This window comes from Phocoena sinus, chromosome 2 (assembly GCF_008692025.1).
Source record: "Phocoena sinus isolate mPhoSin1 chromosome 2, mPhoSin1.pri, whole genome shotgun sequence".
NCBI classification, from domain to species: domain Eukaryota; kingdom Metazoa; phylum Chordata; class Mammalia; order Artiodactyla; family Phocoenidae; genus Phocoena; species Phocoena sinus.
In genome coordinates, this window is record NC_045764.1 from 31,605,218 (window position 1) to 31,628,063 (window position 22,846).

Below are 22,846 nucleotides of genomic sequence, written 5' to 3' on the forward strand. Positions count from 1 at the left end.
TCATTCTTTCTTATGGCTGAGTCATGTTCCATTGTATATATGTACCACATCTTCTTTATCCATTCGTCTGTCGATGGGCATTTGGGGTGCTTCCGTGACCTGGCTATTGTAAACAGTGCTGCAATGAACACTGGGGTGCATGTGTCTTTTTGAATTATGGTTTTCTCTGGGTATATGCCCAGTAGTGGGATTGCTGGGTCATATGGTAGTTTTATTTGTAGTTTTTTAAGGAACCTCCATACTGTTCTCCATAGTGGCTGCACCAATTTACATTCCCACCAAGAGTGAAACACGGTTCCCTTTTCTCCATACCCTTTCCAGCATTTACTGTTTGTAGACTTTTTAATGATGGCCATTCTGACTGATGTCAGGTGGTACCTCACTGTGGTTTTGGTTTGCGTTTCTCTAATAATTAGTGATGTTGAGCATCTTTTCATGTGCCTGTTGGCCGTCTCACTCATGACCTGGTGAAGATGCTCACTGACTGAGGAGCCCAAGGGACCAAGACAAATGGTTATAAGATCAGGTTATTTGCTCTCAAAAAGAAAAAGAGAAGCTTTCATTCCAAAGACATGATGAAGCCAATGAGGAGGTGCCCTACCCCTTTCAAGTTGAAATCCGCTGCCCCTCGAAGCCCATCTCAAGTCCGCCCCCCTCCTCAAGCTCATCCCCCACTCCCCGGCACACACAAGCCTCTGCTTCCTCCTTACTCCAAACGACAGCACTGACCAGATTTGCCAGGAGCCATCCAGGCCGAGTGCCACAGAGAGACACGGGACGTGAGCCTGAGCCTCACGGCTCGATGGGGTGGGGGCCCAGGAAGGGGGACTCCAGAGGGAGGACCACCAGGAGAAGGGGGACACCCAGGACGCGATGCAAAGGACGTGGCTGCTGCTTACAGGATGTGGGTCACGGCACCACCAGGCACCGCAAAGCCCAAACTGGGAGGGTCCTGTACCCCACCGCCCAGGACCCTGCATTTTATCCCACAAACCATGCAGCGTCATTGGGCAATTTTCAGCAGGCACATGACACAAGATTTCTCTTTCAGCCCCTTCGGGAGACACTGGGGGACAGGCGGCTGGAGGAATGGAGACCAATGGAAACACCCTTCCCGTCCTCTAGGGAAGTGAGAGGCTCACAAGTGGCCGTGTCTCCACAGCATCGCTAGACACTAAAAGATCCACATCACTTCCCCAGAGCAGCCCACACTCCTGAAAGTGGTCCCACACCAGGAAAACCGTCACTGAGATGGATCCTGCAGGGTCTGAGCGTCCTCCCGAGTCACCCCATCCCCAAACCCTGAAACTGACGGGCCCATTCCAGAGATCTGTTCCTGGTAGAGAGCAAGGTGTCCAGTGTTCCCTAAAATACAGCTGATCAGAGAGGATACACCAAGAGTACCAAGTATTGTTGTACAGTAGATTTCCCACAAAGTACAGCCAACCGCAACAGATGTGCCACCTGCTGTAGGAATGATACAAGGCACTTGGCAAACACTCTTTGGGACACAATCTCCAGGAAAAGCCTTCCTCAAAATGGTCCCTAAAGTGTGTATGGAATGTGATGGCTAAGGTGTGACCAGATCCCTGTGCCTTGGAAGCCAGGATGGTGGAGGGCCAATGGGGCTAGTGGTTACTTGTACAGGAGCACACGGGTCCCTTTTCTTTGCAGAGGGCGGGACACCATCTCTGTAGCATCTCTGTAGCTCCCCAGGGTCTGACACCAGGCCATGCACACTGCAGGTATTCACATCCTTGTCAAAGGATAAACCAAGGTACACAGTATCTCTTATTATCTTAACCTTGAATTCTATGTCATCTGGGGGGGAAAACATCTTACGCACACCTAGATGTGTATGCCCACACCTATATACAACACCCTACTGGCCGATGTAAGACTCAAGGACTAAAGTATATGGTAACATAGAGCAGATCCTGATCCTATTAATGTTACGCAAGTAATCTATAATTTTAAAATTTATTTTATTGAAGTATAGTTGAGTTACAATGTTGTGTTAATCTTTGTTATACAGCAGTGATTCAGTTTTATACATATATATGTATAGATGTGTGCGTGTGTGTATATATATATATACGCACACACACATATATATATATATACACACATTCTTTATCATTTTCTTTTCCATTATGGTTCATCACAGGATATCAACTATAGTTCCCTGTGCTATATTCAACAGCAGGACTTTGTTTATCCATTCTATTTATAATGGTTTGCATCTGTTAATCCCAAACTCCCAATCCAACCCTCCCCCACCCCCCTCCCCCTTGGCAACCACAAGTCTGTTCTCTATGTCCATGAGTCTGTTTTTGTTTCATGGGTAAGTTCATTTGTGCCATATTTTAGATTCCACATATGTGATATCATATGGTATTTGTCTTTCTCTTTCTGACTTACTTCACTTAGTAAGATAATATCTATGTCCATCTATGTTGCTGCAAATGGCATTATTTCATTGTTTTTTTATGGCTGAGTAATATTCCATTGTATATATGTACCACACCTTCTTTATCTATTCCTCTGTCAATGGACATTTAGGTTGCTGCTATGAACATAGGGGTGCATGGATCTTTTCGAATTAGAGTTTTGTCCAAAGTAATCTATAATTTAAGGCTGTCCCAGCCAAAATCTCAGTGGAATACTGGGGAAACCTTGACCTAGTAATTCTTATGTTCATTTAGAAGAACAGACTTGTGAAAATAGCTGGGAAAGATCTAAAACATGAGACTGTGAGGAGAACTTGCCTTATCAAGCATTTAACTATACTCTAAAGTCATGGTAATTAAAATGGCATGGTAGTGTTGCTGGACAGACAGAAATGGTATAGATGAGAAAGTCCAGAAACAGACATACGTTCACGTAGGAATGTAGTCTCTGCCATGTCGGGTGATCAGCCATCCCGGTTTTCTGGGACTGAACACAGTTTCCAAGGACACAGCACTTTCAGTGCTAAAACCAGGATGGCTGGTCACTCTAAGGCATGTGGAAAAGAATAGTCTCTTTGGGGAGGGGTATTGGGATACTTGGGCTGCACACTGGAACCACCTGGGGAATTTTACAGGTACTCACGCCTGACATTCCAAGTCCATTGGTAGAGCCGTGATCGGCATCCAGGTTTTTAATGTGTACAAAATTTGAAAACCACTGGGGCGATTGTTTGGGAGGAAACTAAGCTGCTCCCTACCTTCCACGTGTATGCTTTTCAGATGGGCTAAATATTTCAAGATAATAAAGGGTTCCAGATAGTGGCCAGATTTGCCTGCTTCAAGGCAAGATGTTTGGCCCCCCTCATGGGAAATCTGCACTCCTTGCAGCTGGGGATGGGGTGAAGCTCACAGGCCCAGGCAATGTCAGAGAGAACACATTTCCTCTTGCTCCAGGTGGCATGCACGTTGTCCCTTGAAGCAAGCAGATTTGGCCGAGGACAACCCACCTCTGTCCACTCTTAAAAAATAGAGGATCCTTCCTTTTCTCACCTCAACAAAAAAATCCAGGTGGCCAAGCCACTGCTGCCAGCTCGCTGCAAAATCATCTCCCACTCTATTTTCTACTGCCCAAAAATGATGAAATTTTATACACACAACATTGGGTCTTTTCACTCAAGAAATATCTCCCCATTTATTCAAGTCTTAAATGTCAACAGCACTGTGGGTTTCTTTTATAGCTGTAGACATGTCAGAGGAAGCTGATTCTAAGACATTAGTTTTTGTAGCCATGGGGAATGGATATTCTCTCCTATCATATATATCTGACTATTGTTGGTACATAGAAAAAAAATCCCTACTGCTTTTGTATTATAAGCCCATTTTTAAATTCCAATAGTTTTAGTTGATAATTTTATTCTTTTCCAGCATTTTGTCTGGCTGTACTGCCCTTCCACAGTTACACGACAGTGGTGCTGAGGCACCCCTGACTTATTCCCAATTGTAAAGAAAATGCCTTTACTTTTTAACCAGGGCTGGTCCAGGGTAAGGCAGGCACGGCACTCACCTCGGGTGCAAAATTTAACAGGGCGCCAAAAAAACTCAGGAATCAAAACGGATACGACTTTAATGGGATGCTTTTTTAAAAAATCAAAATTTAATGGAAAAAAATCCACAATGAACAAAATATCAGAATTTTCAATAAAGATCGGTATCACTGACTTTTTTCTTTTTGCCTCAGGCTCCAATAGGGCTTAGCAGGTCCCTGTGAATGATCTAGTTTTTGAAAAGTTTTCCCCATTAAATACAATGCTGTTGTTGGCTTTTCCAGAGTTTGATGGTGCAAACAGTTCTGTCTTCCATGGATACAAATGGAAGGACCCGCGGTGGCCTCCCAGGAGGGCAGCCGCATCTTTGAAGGGTCTGCAGAATTACATCAAACCTACAGGGGCACTTCTGGTGTAAGAGAAAGAGCCTCCTATTAAAGATGAAGACAGAAAGTCCTTGTTTAAATTCAGACCTCCACTGACTGTCAGGCCTTTGGCAAGATATTTAATGGATGAATGGCCTTCCCCTCCTGGGAAACTGGAAATGATGGCCCTGCCTGCAGGGCTTGAAGTGGGTTAAATAAGAGAGTAACCCACACTGGCCTCACTTCCATGAACACTTTTTTTTCCTACTACATACAGGGAGTTGAGGAACATTTTAAATGACATTTGAAGGGAGAGAATGCAGTAGAAACTCTCTATGAAGTATTATTTAATGGCTACATGGTATTTCCTGGCCCAATGGACATTATCTAACTCTTCCCCTATTGAACACACAAACTGTGTTTTATTTCTGTATAATAAATAATGTCTTGATGTTTCCCTAAGGATATGCTTTACACCATTTCCCTCACCCCAGGGCTTTTACCCAGGACCCTTTAAAACTTTTTTTTCAATCCAAGGTCCAGGTCCTCAGAAAAGGCCCAGGAGGGGTGTGGCCAGAAGAGCATTCACCACCCCGACAGTGGAGGGTGGGGGTGTCAGCAAACATATTGAGGAACTCTGCTTCTTCATATATACTTCTTTTTAAATTTTATTGAAGTATATTTGATTTATAATGTGTTAATTTCTGGTGTACAGCAAAGTGACTCATTATACACATATATACATTCTTTTTTATATTCTTTTCCATTATGGTTTATCACAGGATATTGAATATAGTTCCCTGTGCTATACAGCAGGACCTTGCTGTTTATCCATCCTATATATAATGGTTTACCTCTGTTAATCCCAAACTCCCAATCCATCTCTCCCCCACGCCCCCTCTCTCTTGGCAACCACAAGTCTGCTCTCTCTGTCTGTGAGTCTGTTTCTGTTTTGTGGATAAGTTCATTTGTGTCATATTTTAGATTCCACATATAAGTGATGTCATATGATATTTGCCTTTCTCTGTCTGATTTATTTACTTCACTTAGTATGATAATCTCTAGGTCCAACCATGTTGCTGCAAATGGCACTATTTCATTCCTTTTTATGGATGAGTAATATTCCATTGTATATATCTACCACATCTTCTTTATCCATTCCTCTGTTGATGGACACTTAGGTTGCTTCCATGTCTTGGCTGTTGTAAACAGTGCTGCTATGAACATTGGGGTGCATGTATCTTTCCGAATTAGAGTTTTCTCTGGATATATGCAGTATTGGGATTGCAGGATCATATGGCAACTCTATTTTTAATTTTTTGAGGACTCTCCATACTGCTTTCCATAGTGGCTGTACCAATTTACATTCCCAGGAGGTCCTCTGCTTCTGATTAATCATATTAAAGATAAATCCTTCAGAAAAGACCACCTGGAAAGCAATTCAAATGTTCAGGAGAAGCATGATTATCTGCTATGCATCCAAGGAAATGAGGCCCTGTGTCCATACTCAGTTAATTCTAGAACGGCTCATGAATCAATAAAACTGCAGCCCCTGCCTCAGTGCTCACCACTCTCCTCCTGGAACATCCTCATGAGATGTGGGAAATAAAGGCTCATTGTCAACAATAAAGGGTTCCACTGTCCTTATTCTAAGCCACATTTTTCTTCTGTAAGAGGAAACAGCATTAGCTAGCTCTTAGAAGAGCTGAAAGACAGCAGACCAAGGTGAAACATAGAGATGCAGGGGCCACAACACAGGCTGCGTTAAAACGCTATCTTACAAATGAGCTATGGACTCAGCCAAACTGTCGCTGCCCCCAGTCTTGTTCCCAGTTGGGTCTCCCATGTTGTAAAGATAATATTCTTTTTTTCCTTCCAAATATAACACAGTTGCTTTGACTACACACAATATGGGTTTAAACAGTCCTGGAGTATACCTGTACAATCAGCTCAAACATCCCAGACAAGAGACCTTGAAGAAGGATCCTGCTGCAAGGTCACAGACAACCATGAGCTCTGAAATTAACCAATCTTCAGAATTCCACAAGAGTTAATAAATTAGTCTTCAGAAACCAGGCTGACATCCAACACTGTCACACAAGACCATACCCCCTAGCTTGGGGTCACAGAGGGGTGTGCTTCTTTTTTGCAAAATGTCAGTAAGAACGGCAAAAATGTTGAGCACACACCAAATCTCCAGGAGCCGGATCCCAGTTAAGCCAATGTTATTAGCACATCCGTAAGACAATTATGCAGTGATTAAAATATTTACAAAGAGTGTATTGTATAAAATGTGCTGTTATAATTTATTCACAACCAAATAAACACAGAACAAACTGTGAAGAAATGCATTAAAATCCCAGCAAAGGGCTGCCTTTGAGTGATGGGACACTGTTATTCACTTCCCTCCTTTCTTCATTTCTGAGTGTGGTATTTCTATAGACAAATCATAAATAAAAAGACAAGTGCCGTGGAGTGTGAGCCCTCTATAGCCACACCTGTCAGCGGGCTTTTCTTCAGAGGAAGGATGGGGGTCTTAGCATCCCTTGAAAGAGTCCCAGGGCATGGGTGGGCATGATTTGTTCCATCTGGGCTTTCGATATGCCAGGATATCTGTCCCACCATGTCCTACTCTCAGAATGAGCAAAATAGAATGATCCGTCCCTTAAATACCATTTTTAAATGCTGTCAGCCCTTTACCAATAGCAAGTCTCCAGGAGCTGGTATTTTCAACATCCCACAATGTAATCTACAGCTGTCACCCATGTTCATGCTGTAATGTATAGCAATTTGGCACCCAAGGAACTTCTGGGATGGCAGGTATTTGCTGTTCTTATTAGCTACTCCTAATAGTAATAAGTTAATTCTCTCCCATGGGAACAGCTGGAGATAGTGGTGACGTAACCAAAGTCAGCCCCTGTTCCCAGTCGCCTTTAGGAAAAAAGCAAGGGTCCAGACAAGAAGGCAATTAAACAAAACAAAACATTACCATCACTGACCGTTTTCTCAACGTGCTTGAGAAGGGGCCCAACTTTTGCACATGCCAAGGCCTTGTGCTAAGAGGGACATTGCCAAGTCCCCTTTACCAGCTCCATCCTGGTACAAGGAAACAGACAGCCTCCAGGGAAGGCAGACAAGACTCCAGGGAAAAGTGGATTTATTTCTGCTGGCTGTCCTGCTATTTTCATATTTTTCTAGTCACTTCCAAGTGCACACATCACTGCGAAGATTTCAAATAAATCTCATTTTATTTATGGGCTGATTTGTGTCTCCCACAAATTCATATGTTGAATCTCTTAACCCCCAGGACCTCAGAATGTGATCTTGTGAGGAAATAGGGTCATTGAAGACCTAGCAAAGATAAGATCATTAGGGTGGGCTCTAATGCAATATGACTGATGTTCTTATAAAAAGGGGAAATTTGAAGACAGACACAGGGAGAAAGAACGCATGTGACAAGGAAGGCAGAAATCTACAGGGTAGGGAAAGATGGGCAATGCCAGAAGCTGGGGAAGAGACACAGGACAGACCCTCCCTCACAACCCCCAGAAGGAACCAACCCTGCTGACACCTTATCTCAGACTTCTGACCTCCAGAGCTGTGAAACGATGCATTCCTGTAGTTTATGCCACCCAGTTTGTGGTACTTTGTTACAGCAGCCCTAGCAAACTGATACAATCCCTAAGGATTCAAAGTACACCACTCAAAGGAGTTTCCTTGTTTTTCATCTTCTGGAGAATTCTCCAGCATGTAATCAGGGTGTGTTTGCACCCTGGCTCTAACCACTGTTAAAGCTATTCAAGTTTCCTTGGCTTTCCATATAAATTCTAGAATCATCTGGTTGATATCCTTTTTTCTTTTTTTTAATCCTGCTGGGAATTTGATTGGGAGTGCATCAAATCTATACATCAATTTGGGGAGAATTAACATCTTAACGATACTGAACCTTCCAAAGCAGAAACATGATCTATTTTTCCATTTCCTTAGGTGTTCTTTGATTTCTCTCATCAGTATTTGTAGTTTTCAGCATACAAATCGTATACATGTTTTGTTAAATATAAACATATTCCTTTTCTCTTTTTTTGGTGTATTGTAAATGTTCATGTTTTCTTACAATTGTTTTATTGATATAATACAGAAATATAACTGATTGTTGTATAGTGACCTTGCTAAATTCATTTATTAATTCTAGGAGCTTTTTGTAGATGCCAAGGGATTTTGCAGACGATGATGTAGTCTGCAAATAAGAGTTGGTTTTACGTATTTCTTTGCAATCTACATGCCATTTATTTCTTTTCTTTGCCTTAGCACACTGGCTAGGACGTCCTGGATAGTGTTGAACAGGAGTGATGAGAGCCACAAGACCTTACCTTGTCCTTGATCTTGGGTAGAAAACAATCTTTTAGCACTACTATGATCTTAGCTGTAAATTTTTTGTAGACGCCCTCTTTCAGGTTGAAGATGTTTCCATTCCTGTGTGCTAAGAGGTTTTTTCTTTTTTTTTAATCATGAATGGATTGCACTTTGTCAAATGCTTCTTCCACCCGTGTTAAGAGGCTTGCATGGTTTTCCTTCTTTACCCTGTTAACATGGTGGAACGTGTTGACTGAAGCTTGAATTTTGAAGCAGCCTTGCATTCCTGGGAAATCCTCACCTGGCCATAATGTACTGTCCTTAGGCAATGCTGGATTAACTTTGCTAATACATTGTTAAGAATTTGTTTACATCTATGTTCATAAGGGATATGGTCTGTAATTAACTTGCAATATCTTTATCTCCTCATATGAGAGCAATGCTGGCCTCATTAAGTGAATATGGAAGTATTCTTGCCTCTTCTATTTTCTGAAAAAGACTATGCAGAATTGGTATTATTTTTCTCTTAAATGTTTCAGAGAATTGAGCAGTGAAACCATCTGGGCCTGTGATTTTCTTTTTTGGAAGGTTTTTTAACCACAAATTTCACATCTGTAATAGAAATAGAAAAATTCAGGTTCTCCAACTCTTCTTGAATGGGTTTTGGGAATTACTTCAAGAAATTGGTCCATTTCTTAAGATGGAAGCCCAGATTGATGAGACCTTTCTTCTTTCCTAATATGAGCATTTAATGCTATATACTTTTCTGTAAGCACTGTTTGGGCTGCATCCCACAAATTTTAATATATTTTCATTTTCATTCAGTTAAAAATATTTAATTTCCCTTGCAACTTCTTCTTTGACCCATGGATTGTTCAGAAATACGTTGTTTAATTTCTAAATAGTTGGGGATGTTCCCCAATATCTTCCTATCAGCAATTTCTAGTTTAATTACATTATGGTCAAAGAACATACTTTGCAGGATTTTCATTATTTTAAATTTGTTAAGGTTTGGTTTTTGGCCTAGAATATGGTCTATCTTGGTGAAGGCTCCATGTGCACTTGAAAAAGAACGTGTATTTTGCTGTTGTGAGGTAGAGTGTTCCATAATGCCCACTAGGACATATTCATTGATAGTGTTACTCAGATTTTCTGTATCTTTGCTGCTTTTTTATCTACTTGTTCTATCAGCTATAGAGATGGTAATGTTGAAGTCTCTAATTATGGATTTAACCATTTTTCTCCATTTAGTTCTATCAGTTTTTGCTTTATGTACTGAGGAGTTCTATTGCTAGCAGCATACAGGTTTAGGGTTTTTATGTCTTCTTGATGAACAAAACCTTTTATCATGTGTAGTGGTCCTCTTTATCCCTGGTAAATTTCCTTGTTCTAAGGTAGAATTTCTCCAGTGTTAAAATAACCACTCCAGCTTTCTTTAGTGTTTGAATGGTATATCTTTTTTCCATCCTTTTATTTGTCATATCTCTGTGGCATCATACTTCAAGTGGATTCCTTGTAGAAAGCATATACTGATAGGTCTTGTTTCTTAATCTAATCTATTAATGTGTATTTTTAAATGGTGTGTTTAGGCCATTTATATTTAATGTATTTATTGATATGGTTGGATTTGGTCCACTCTTTTATTATTTTTCTGTTTGTTTCCTTTGTTTCTTGTTTTTCTGTTTCCCACTTCCTGCCTACTTTTGGATTGTTTAAATTTTTTTTAGTATTTCATTTATCTATTAACTTTTTGGCTATAATTCTTTGTATCTTTTTTAATGCTTGCTCTATTAATATATATATTATATTGTGCATATATGTATATATATACATATATATATAAAATACATATATATCTTTTCATGTTCTACTTTGAGTTAACATTTTGCCACTTCAAGTAAAAAGGAGGAGTCTTACAACCATATAGGTCCCTTTATCCACAGGATTTATGATATAGCTGTCATATGTATTATATCTATATACATTAACACACACATACCCTCAGTGTCATAATGTTTGCTTAAAACCCTCATAAGTATTTTAAAGAACTTTAGAGGTGAAAAATAGTCTATTATAATTACTCAGATACTTTTTCATTTCTGTTGCTCTTCCTCCATTCCTGAACTCCCCAGTCCCTTTGGTATCATTTCCCTTCATCCTAAAGAACTTTCTTTAGCAACTCATGTAAACAGGTTTGCTGACAACAAATCCTTTTAGTTTTCCTTCATCTGAGAATGTCTTTATTTCACCTTCATTCCTGAATGATTTATTCACTGAATTCAGAATTTGTGGTTGATAGTTTTGTTTTGTTTTTAGAATGTTAAAGATGTTCCATTGTCTCTGGCCTCCATGGTTTCCAATGAGAAATCCACAGCTACTCAACTCATTGTTCTCCTATATTCAATGTGTCATTTTTAATTTAGCTGCTTTCAAGACTCTTCCTTTATCTTCGGTTTTCAGCAGTTTGATTATGATATATCTAGGTGTGATTTTCTTTTGGTCTATCCTGTTGGCAGTTTTGAGGTTCTTAAATCTGTAAATTTATGTCTTTCACCAAAATGGGATGTTTTCAGGCATGATACTGTCAAATATTTTTGTGTAACAAGCTCTTTCTTCTTTCATTAAAGGATTCTAACGGTATAAATGTTGGAGTATTTTATAATGTTCTATAAGTCCCCAAAGCTTTGCTCATTTCTTAGAGTCATTATTTCTCTTTGTTATTCAGGATAATTTCTATTGATCTGCTTAAATTTCACTGATTCTCTCCTGTGTCATAGTCATTTTGCTTTTGACCCCATCTAGGGAAATTTTTATTTCAGATATTATATTTTCAGGTCTAAATTTTCTATAGTATTCTTTTTTTAGTTTATATTTCTCTTCTGAGAATTTCTGTCTCTCAGCTCATTTCAGAAGTGTCCATTCAGCATGAGGGCTGGGACCAGTTCTCCTACTTCCCTACCAGGCTCTCTTTGTCATGTTACATCCTCACGGAGGGGCCACTTGGTGTCACCACATGCTTTGCCGTAGGAACAAATGTGTCAGGCCTCGGCCCCTCCACAGCCGGGATCCCATTAGTTCTCAAGTATCCCTCTGAGGCTGAGGCCACTTGGGGCCAGAAAAGGGAGTTTCCCAGGAGGGCTGGGGAGGGACGTGCCCAGGGAACAGCTCTTTGAGAAGCCACGGTTCACCAACTCCAGAACAGAGAGCGGGTGCTTCATTCAGACAGTGGAGGGCGAGGGTGGGGGGGCAGAGGTTGTTGCCAAAGCAAGAGCCAGCTGTCACCACGCCAGCAGCACCACCAGAGCGCAGAGCCCCAGCAGCTCACCCAGAGGTGGCAGCTGGAGTGTGGACCTGGCTCAGGATGCAGAAGGCAGGGTCCATGGGGGCGGGGAGGGGAATGGCCCCTCTAACAAGAACAGTCAAGTGTCCGCCTCGCTCTGGCACTGATTTGTCCCCAGTCCCAGGAAACTCTGGCCGGAAATAGCCAGGCTGGAGAGCTGTCTCTCCCTGCCCGCCTCGTGGAACACAGGGACACCTGTAGACCCTCCTCTCCTGCGAGCCCCCCACCCCGTCCCAACAAACGCCCTGGAAGCACCACCCAGGCGGTGGCCAACCTGAATGTCACACAATCATTCATTCACGCCATCCTTCCCGCAATTCTCCCAGGCTGTCTGCCGGCCCCCTGGAACATTCTGTAACTTTCTGCAGAGGTGGGGGCCAGCACATCCACCAGCAATGGCTGCTAGAAGAGTGCAAAGGAAACGCAAAATGCTGAAACAAAACTCCCGAGGTGGAGAAAAACGGCAGGACGGCAGGATACGCCATCACACGATGATCTTCTGAATAAAAGATCTCCCCCGGGATTTCTTTAAATAGCCAGCTTCTCCTGGCTTATTTTAAATAATTTAACTCTACTTATGTGTAACTTTCTTACACGTTTCCTCTGTGGGAAGCAGGGAACTCTGGGGTATTGAGTGGGGTGGGCAGTGGGGGGAGTTTGCAAAAGAGAAGAAGATGCAGGAGTCACCTGCCGGGACGCCTCTCCTCTGGAGGGCACCTGGGGTATCTGCACCCCCAAATTCCCCACACACAGGCTCCCTAGCCCTGAGTGGGGCAGGCCCTTGTCCTTTGCTGGAGAAGAGCCAGCTCCACCCATACCCCAGTTTTGGGAGTCTACTGACGGGCAGCTCCCCAGGCTTCTCCAGAGCTGCCCCCCACCACCTTTGGGCTCAGCTGTGTCATCCCCGCTCTTGGCTGATGTCTGCACAATGATTCTGATTCTCCCCACAGGAGACCTGAGCTGCCCTGTCTCCTAAGTAACACCCTGTGACCCTAGAAAAGTCTGGGGAGGGGAGAGGCTGTGGGTAGTTACCAATTAGGTCCCTGCCTGTGGCTTTTCAAGATAAAAATTCAAAAAGATACCTAGGCTGTCTGCTGGCAGTTGTGAGGGGGAGGCAAAGCAGAATGTGTGGCTGGCAGGTGACAGGGCTGCCAGGTGATGGAGAAGTCGGGAGGCGGGGCTCCCCCTGTGCAGAGTGAGTCAGGGATGAGGGGCGGAGCCGGCTCTGGCGAGGACCCCGGGTACTTCTCCAGCCGCCTGGTCCATCACCTGCCACAGAGGGTGCAGCCAGCGCCAGTTTTGGGGTGGGGTGAGGTGGGGGGAGGTGTTGTCGCCAGCAGCCTCTGGGCTCAGCCTCCAACTGGGGACAAAGACCCCAGAGCTGTCCTGGGTCGGGGGGCTCTAGGGTCTCACTCAGGGCCCTGTCTGTCCGTGTTCAGTCCCAAGGCCCTGGCTCTTTTGTCCCCTCGTGCCATCTCTGGCCAGCTTTGCATCCGACAGCTCCTTCACCCAGTGGTCCCCACACTTTAGAGACCGGGAGTCACCCAAGGGCTTGTTAAAGCTCAGAACACTGGGCCCCGCCCTCGGAGCTTCTGAGTCAGGAGATCTGGGCGGAGCTGAGGGTGTGCTTTTCTAACAGGTGCCCAGGTGGGGCTGATGCTACTCATCTAACACCACATTGGATGGGACACCAGGCCACCTGCCCACCCTCAAGTGGTCATATCTTTGGAATCAAGGATAAAAATGCCAGGACTTCTCGGGAAAACAGATTCGCAGGTTTCAGATCTGAGAAGCTAAATGCAGTCATCACAGCTGTGCCGAGGCCCCCCTGGTCCCTGCCCCCAGTCACATGTCCTTCCTGAACATGAAAGAGAAAAGAGGATTTCAAGGCCATATCTGGGCAGGACAGCTTGGATAAAGATGGAAATACTCCCCTCCCACTGTGATCAGGAAAGTCGGACCTCCTCACGGCCCCATCTCGTCCTGGCAGCTGCGGAGTTCCCGCTGCCCATGCTGTGGCCAGGTGTCTCTCTGTGGGTGTTGCCCATCCTCTCCGCGAGGCCCACCTTGGGGTGGAGCAGGCTGCCACCCCAGGGCCCCCGACCTCGGGGCTCGGGATCTGAAGCCAGAGCGCGGAGGACAGAACAGGACCAGTCGGTGCCACTAACGCGAAGGCAGATTTGGTCTGGACGGTGAGGGCTGACTTTGGGGATGAAGAGATGAAGAGACAGATGGCTCGTCCCTGAACCTGAGGTTGTCCCAAGTCAGAAGTCAGTGAGACAGCCAGGTGGACGGTGACCAGATCAGATGGGGAAACTGTTGCCTTAGTCAGCCTTCTTCAGAAAATGAGAACCAGGAGGAGGTGGACGGAGAGATTTATATCAAGGGATTGGTTCACAGGATCCTGGTAAGCCTGAAATTTGCAGGGCAGCCTGGGACTTACGGCAAGAGCTGATGTGGCAGCCTTGGATCTGAAGGCAGAATTGCTTCCTCTCTGGCGACCTCAGTCTTTTCTCGAAACCCCTTCAAGCCATTGGATGAGGCCCACCCACATCATGGAGGGTCATCTGCCTTACATGTGATTTAAATGTTAATCATGTGTAAAAAACAACTTCAGAGCAACATCTGGACTGGTGTTTGACCGAGCAACTGGACACGACAGCCTAGCCAAGTCGACACATAAATGTACCCATCACAACTGCACAGATATTACTCCAGTCCTTCAACACAGCAACCACAGGCACTGGGGAGGCAGAGGCAAACAAGACAAAGTTCCTTCTCTCATGGAGATGATACCTTTTCCCCTGCTGCCAAGAGTTGGGTATTCTTACTTTCAATGGCCCTTCTCAAAGAAGTCCCCTTTACCACATACCTTTGGCCTCTACCCACAGTCTCCTCCTGCTAACACCACTTCCTTTCTTCGGTATTAAGATAGCATTCTGGGGCTTCCCTGGTGGCGCGGTGGCTGAGAGTCCGCCTGCCGATGCAGGGGGCACGGGTTCATGCCCAGGTCCAGGAAGATCCCACATGCTGCGAGCGGCTGGGTCCGTGAGCCATGGCCGCTGAGCCTGCACGTCCAGAGCCTGTGCTCCGCAACGGGAGGGGCCACAGCAGTGAGAAGCCCGCATATCGCCAAAAAAAAAAAAAAAAAAAAGATACCATTCTATGTACAGCCTACAGCCTTCCCTGGTGATCCCCTGGCCATCCTGGGATTCAGAATTTAGGTATAATGTAGCCTGCATGGCAGAATTCTGTGCAGCTATGCTTTCCCAAGCTCAGCTGTCCTTCATACCTGCTAACTAGGGAGCAGGGTCCTCATTCAGATATTTCTTACAAGTGACAGACCTTCCTTACACCAGCCTTGGGATCTTCCTCAGACATTCATTTACTCACTCTATCTTCTGTACTCAGAAATTCTTGCCACCCATATGCTAAGACTAATTCACCAGAGCATCTAAAGGAGCACATACTGTGTAATTTAGGGGATGGGTCTCGCAATTATAAAAATAAAACCATTTATTGGCTTTTGGATATAAACCTCAAGGCCTTTTCCATCTATCTCAAGCCCTCTGGAGTTCCCCACCTTCCCAGAGCAACTAAAGCCACTTTTTCTGAAAATGACTCAGAAATAGACAGAAACCCAAGGTAATGACGAAACCACTATTTCTCAAAATACGGTTCAAACAGATTCCTGGATCAGAACCTGCTGAGAGGTGGGCCTGGAAATCTATCTTTGTATGAAGCATCTCGGATGATTATGTGCCCAAGAATTTAAAAATGACTTCCCTAAGGATCCCTTTTAGATATGGCGAGCCCACTTGATAGTAATCATAAAACTGTGCTGGATAAGAAAAGAAGGGCGACTCTGGTGGGTCAGAAACTTTACAAATCACTAAACAGGAAGGCAGATAGACTCAGACGGAAGGATGAAACCACAGCCCCAGGTGGAACGACAGCTAGGGAAAGTGGGTGAGACTCCAGGGTTGTTCCAAAATGACAGATTCCAGGCTGGAAGGGCCCCAAGCAAGCAAGGGTGACTGGAGGAGTCTGAGAGTAGGATCGGCTGGCAGGTGCACACCACCCATCCTCCATCTCTAGGGCCAGGCAGCCACACAGCACTGGGGGTCTTGTCAGCAAGGAAGAGAGAAGGTAGGGAGGATGCCTGTTAGAGATCAGCCAACAGTTTTGCTGCACGCATCACAGTGAACGTTCAGAACAAGGATAGAGAAAATCCTCCATGCTTCAGAAGGCAGGGGTGGGGGTTACACACAAAGCAACGAGAACCAGATTATTGGATTGACGTCACGTTTCTCATCGGCAACACTGGACGCAGGAAGACAATGGGAGAGTATCTCCAAAGTTCCAAGGAAAAGACACTGGTCAGAATTTATACCCAGCCAAACTGTCCTTCACGTGAGAAGTCAAGATGTCAACACTTTCAGACGTTCAAGTAGAATATAAGTAAATGATGAATGTACTGCTACAAGGAGGAATCACAAATACAAAAGGAACGGTGATGAGGAGGAAAAAAGTAAAATTTATTACTAACGACTGTAAAATATTTCAACAATCTGGAATTCTAGGACTAAAATTAGAAATGATACCATCAACGTGGGCGGGGAGGTTGAGGCAGCAAGCAGAGGGAAGTAAGATCATGCCAATATTTTTGTTTTCTAAGGAAGGAGGGCACATTCATCAACTCCAGATGGCAACAGAAAAATACAAGTTTATCTCTGAGTTATCTCTATAAAAGGAATAGGATGCATAATTTCTAAATCACTAGAGGAAAACAAAAGGAACACAGAAAACGCAATCCACACAACAAAACAGAAGCAATAAGAAAATATTAACCAACAAATATCTCAAAAGTAGCCCAAACATATCAGCATCACTGGATTAAATACACCTAATCAAAGAGATTTTCAGATTAGACTACAAAAACAAAATTCAGTCCTGTGCTTGTTTTGGGTTGAATTGTATACCCCCCAAATTCCTATCTTTAAGTCCTAACCCCCAGTATCTCAGAATATGACTCTCTTTGGAGACAGGGCCTTTAAAGAGGTAATTCAATCAAAATGAGGCTGTTAATGTGGGCCCTAATTCAATCTTACAGCTGTACGCATAAGAAGATAAATCTGGACAGACAGAGAGACCCCAGACGTGGAAATACACAGAGGGATGACCGTGTAATGAGGCAGCGAGAGGGTGGGCGTCTGCAAGTAGAGAGAGACCTCAGAAGAAACCAACCCTGCTGACACTCTGATCTTGGATGTCCAGCCTCCAGACCTGTGCAGAATAAATTCCATTTGTCTAAGCCACGTAGGCTGTGGTATTTTGTATGGTAGCCTGAGCCTACTGATATACCATGCTCTTCATACTCTTTTTAGTCCATCTGCTTGAAAAACATAGATTTTCAGATTCTTTTAGAAATTTCAACCATGATGTCTTAGTCTATTTGTGCTGATGTAACAAAAATACAACAGCCTGGGGACTTCCCTGGTGGCACAGTGGTTAAGAATTCACCTACCAATGCAGGAGACATGGGTTCGATCCCTAGTCTGGGAAGATCCCACATGCCACGGAGCAACTAAGCCTGTACGCCACAACTACTGAACCTGTGCTCTAGAGCCTGTGAGCCACAACTACTGAAGCCCGCACACCTATAACCCATGCTCCACCACAAGAGAAGCCACCACAATGAGAAACCCACGCACCACAATGAAGAGTAGCCCCCCTTCGCAGCAACTAGAGAAAACCCGTGTGCAGCAACGAAGATCCAATGCAGCCATAAATTAATTAATTTTTTAAAATATAGGGGCTTCCCTGGTGGCGCAGTGGTTGAGAGTCCGCCTGCCGATGCAGGGGACACGGGTTCGTGCCCCGGTCCGGGAAGATCCCACACGTCGAGGACCGGCTGGGCCCGTGAGCCATGGCCGCTGAGCCTGTGCGTCCGGAGCCTGTGCTCCGCAATGGGAGAGACCACAACAGTGAAAGGCCTGTGTACCCCAAAAAAAAAAAAAAAAAAAAAAAAATCTTGTGATAAACCATAATGGAAAAGAATATATATATATATATACATATATATATATATATATATGTATAAGTGATGGGCCCTCCCTGATGGTTCAGTGGGTAAGACTCTGCACTCCCAATGCAGGGGGCCCAGGTTCAATCCCTGGTCAGGGAACTAGATCCCCCATGCATGCCGCAAGGAAGATCCCGAGTGCTGCAACTGAGTGCTGCACAGTCAAATTAATTAATTAATTTAAAAAGAACTCCCATTAGCATAATACCCCAAGTTCCTGATGAGCCCTTTTAAAAAATATATTTATTTATTTATTTCTGTGGCTGTGTCGGCTCTTAGTTGCAGCATGCGAACTCTTTAGTAGCGGCGTGCAGATCTAGTTCCCTGACCAGGGATTGAACCCAGGCCCCCTGCATTGGGAGCTCGGAGTCTTATCCACTGACCACCAGGGAGGTACCATGAGTCCTTTTCTTACAAAATGTATTCCTGGCATGATAAGCTCTCCCACTGATAATGCTGTCCAGGGTCTGGGTCCTAAGATATTTCCATCTGCCCCTCCTCCCCTTATGATCCTCCAGCAAACCAAACTGGTGAGTGCAGATCCCAGGGTGGCAGCCAGGCACAAGACAGGAGGGGCGCCACCCACTAGCAGTTGGGGTCGTCACCCCAGGAGATCTGGGGACAGTCTGTCTTTTAAAATGGGAAAATCTCATCTACTAAAGAGGCTGTAAAAGACACAAGTGAGGGACCTCACTCATCTTCCAGGGTCCTCGCTCACTGTAATTGGCCTTAATGGCATCCAGTTAAGGAATAAGACAACGTGACAGCTGATTCTTCGACAGCACAACTCTCATCTCTCTCTAGTCGTGCTTGGAAACACACATCCTGGGCCAAGCAATATATTTCACCTTCTTTTCCCTTAACAGTAACAGTCACATAAACATCAGCGAGACAGACAGGGCTGTTCTTCAGGCATGAATCCTTGAACACCAAACGTGGCTTAGTTTCACTTTTTTAATTGAAGTATAGTTGATTTACAATGTTGTGTGAATGTCTGCTATACAGCAAAGTGACTCACTTATTCATATATATATATATATATATATATATATATATACATTCTTTTTCAGATTCTTTTCCATTATGGTTTATCCCAGGATACTGAATATAGTTCCCTGTGCTATACAGTAGGACCTTGTTGTTTATCCATTCTGTATTTTAATGCAACCTCCTTGGAAGCCAAAACGGTCGGCCAAGAGGTTGAAAACAAGCAGAAAGTGGTGGTTACCAGGCAACAGGACTGAGCAGAACTTTCCCCCAATCTTAGGAGGCTGGGAAAACAAGAAATTATAGCTTACAGCTACTAAAGCAGTGAGAACTTGAGGTGCCAAATTTCTGGAGAGAAGGGAAACAGAGTCTGAATTTGGATATATTAAAGAAGGGTGGGGCTTCCCTGGTGGCGCAGTGGTTGGGAGTCCGCCTGCCGATGCCGGGGACGCGAGTTTGTGCCCCGGTCCGGGAGGATCCCAACTGCCGCGGAGTGGCTGGGCCCGTGAGCCATGGCCGCTGGGCCTGTGCGTCCAGAGCCTGTGCTCCGCGACGGGAGAGGCTGTGCTCCGCGACGGGAGAGGCCGCCGCAGTGAGTGGCCCGCGTACCGAAAAAAGAAAAAAGAAAAAAAAAAAAAAGGGTGAAAGCTGAAACAATATGAACAATAAATAAAACAGTACTGCATAACCCGAAGTATAAAATAAATAACCCTGAGTTCGTATGATGTAAACAATAAACTAGGGAGAAGAGGAAAATCTCCCGTGCAGAATTCCTCCATATATTAATACTTTGTGCAGACGCTGCCTCATGGAGATGGAGCATAACTCCCAGGTGAGCAAGGTTAATATCAACAGTGGTCAGTTGCACCCTGATTTAATATGAGGAGAATGGCAGTCTTCCCCATGCAGCCTCCTGACCAAAAGCCCATAAGCCCTGTCTAACCAGGAGAAAAATATCAGACAAACCTAAATCGAACAATAGTCTATAAAACACCTGATCGGTACTCCTCAACTGTCAACGTCATCAAAAACAAGGTAAGTCTGAGAAGCTACCACAGTCTAAAAGCACCTAAAGAGATGTGAAGATTAAGTTTAATGTGGTATCTTAAATGGAATCCTGGGACAGAAAAAGGACATTAAGTAAAAACTAAGAAAATCTGAATGAAATTTGGACTGTGGTTAATAATAATGTATTGATACTGCTTCATTACTTGCTACAAATGTACCATGTGAACGTAAGATGTTAGCAACAGGGCAAAGTCAGTGCAGGATATATGGGCACTCTCCCTACTACCTTTTCAACTTCTCTGTAAATCTAAAACTATTCTAAAGTAAAAAAATTACTTAAAAAAAGAAAGTTGGTGTAGTTATATTACTATTTAGACAAAGTAGGCTTTAGGAAAAGAGGCATTATTAAAGGAAAAAAGAAAAAACTCATGATAAAAAAGGGCAACCTGCTAGGAATAAATTGTAAATTTAAATTCTAAGTGTATATGTACTTAGTTATATACTCTCAAACTTTATAAGGGGAGAAAAAAACCGAATCGCAAAAAGACAAATCTGAAATCACACTGGGATACTTTTTTAACACACTTCTCTCAGTAAATGATTTATAACAAGCAGACAAAACTCAGAATGGAATTAGAAGGTCTGAACACCATAGTTACCAAAAGTTTCCTCATTAACAGAGAAAAATTACCTCACTGAGGAACTACACACAAGTGCACATAGAAAACTTTGTCAAAATTAATCATATGGTAGACAAGTCCAAAACAAATCTAAACAAATTTCAAAATGTTAAAATCACAAAGAATATGTTTCTGACTACAGTGTAATTACGCTAGAAATAAATAACAAAAATATAATTAGAAAATATGCAGACGTTTGGAAATGAACCACTTCAAAATAACCCACATATACAACATAATAGATAGAACACAAAAGAACATAAATACAAAAATTAAAAACATTTTGTACTGGGCTTCCCTGGTGGCGCAGCGGTTGAGAGTCTGCCTGCCGATGCTGGGGGCGCGGGTTCATACCCCGGTCCGGGAGGATCCCGCGTGCCACAGAGCGGCTGGGCCCGTGGGCCATGGCCGCTGGGCCTGTGCGTCCGGAGCCTGTGCTCCGCAACGGGAGAGGCGGCAGCAGTGGGAGGCCCGCGTACCGCAAAAGAAACCAAACCAAACAAAAACATTTTGTACTGGTTAATAATGGAAATACAACATGTCAAAAAATAGTGTTACATATTCATATTCATAGCTGGACTATTCACAATATCCAAAAGGGAAACAACCCAAACGTCCATCGATGGATAAATGGATAAAGAAAATGTGTCATATCCTTACAACGGAATATTATTCAGCCTTAAAAAGGAAGGAAATTCTAACCCAAGCTACAATATGGATGAACTTTGAGGACATCATGCTAAGTGAGATAAGTTAATCACTAAAGAACAAATACTGTACAATTCCACTCATATGGGGCATCTAAAATAGTCAAATTCATAGAAACCGAAAGAATGGTGGTTGCCGGTGGCTGGGATAAGGGGGAAAAGGGGAGCTATTTTTTAATGGGTATAGAGTTTCAGGTCTGCAAGATGAAAAAGTCCTAGAGATAAGTTTCCCAACATGTGAAGACAGTTTATACTGTTGAACTGTACACTTAAAAATGGTTAAGATGGTAAATTTTCATGTTATGTGTTTTTTACCACAATTTTTTTTTAAAGTAGATTACTGTTAAAGCAGGCTTACAAGGAAATTTACAACCTTAAATTCCTTTACTAGCAAACAAGAAATGCTGGAAAAATAAATAATCTAGATATCCATTTACTCTCAAGTACTTTGAAAACAACAGCAAATTAAACCCAAATAAAGATAAAGGAAGGAAATAAGAAATATAAGAGCAGGAAAAAAAAACAACAGAAAACAAATGTACAGTAGAGAAAAATCAACAAACCCAATTGTTGATTATTGAGTGGGGGGATTAAATATGTAAATCACTAGCAAGACTGATAAAAGGTGATGGGACTTTCCTGGTGGTCCAGGGGTTAAGAATTCAGCTTCTGGGGTTTCCCTGGTGGCGCAGTGGTTAAGAATCCGCCTGCCAATGCAGGGGACATGGGTTCGAGCCCTGGTCCGGAAAGATCCCACACGCTGCACAGCAACTAAGCCTGTGCACCTCTACTGAGTCTGCACTCTAGAGCTCACGTGCCACAACTACTGAGCCCACCTGCCACAACTACTGAAGTCCATGCGTCTAGAGCCCTTGCTCTGCAACAAGAGAAGCCACTGCAATGAGAAGCCCGTGCACCGCAACAAAGAGTAGACCTTGCTTGCCACAACCAGAGAAAGCCCGCACACAGCAACAAAGACCCAAAGCAGCCAGAAATAAAAATAAAAAATAAGTTAAAAAAAAAAAAAGAATACGCCTTCCAATGCAGGGGACGTGGGTTTGACCCCTCGTCAGGGAACTAAGATCGCACATGTTGCGGGGCAACTAAGCCTGCATGCCGCAACTACTGAGCCCATGTACCACAACTAGAGAGAGAAGCCCACGTGCTGCAACAAAGAGCCCAAGTACTGCAATGAAGATGCCGCGTGCTGCAACTAAGACCTGACAGAGCCAAAAATCAAATAAATAAATAAATAAATACTGATAAAAGGTGAGGGAGAGGGAAAGTACACAGATTACAGTATCAGAAATGAAAAGGTGGATATCAC

At 43.7% G+C, this 22,846-nt stretch overlaps 1 protein-coding gene and 1 non-coding gene across 4 annotated transcripts in view; one reads left to right on the plus strand and one right to left on the minus strand.

Annotated features, from left to right (window-relative positions):
* The window catches only part of APBA2 (amyloid beta precursor protein binding family A member 2), a 194,118-nt gene that overhangs the window by 64,155 nt on the left and 107,117 nt on the right, over positions 1-22,846 (minus strand). The gene's annotated exons all lie outside the window — the stretch shown is intronic.
* Positions 18,167-18,239, plus strand: TRNAG-CCC. The gene has a single exon. It is a non-coding gene; the product is annotated as a tRNA-Gly (tRNA).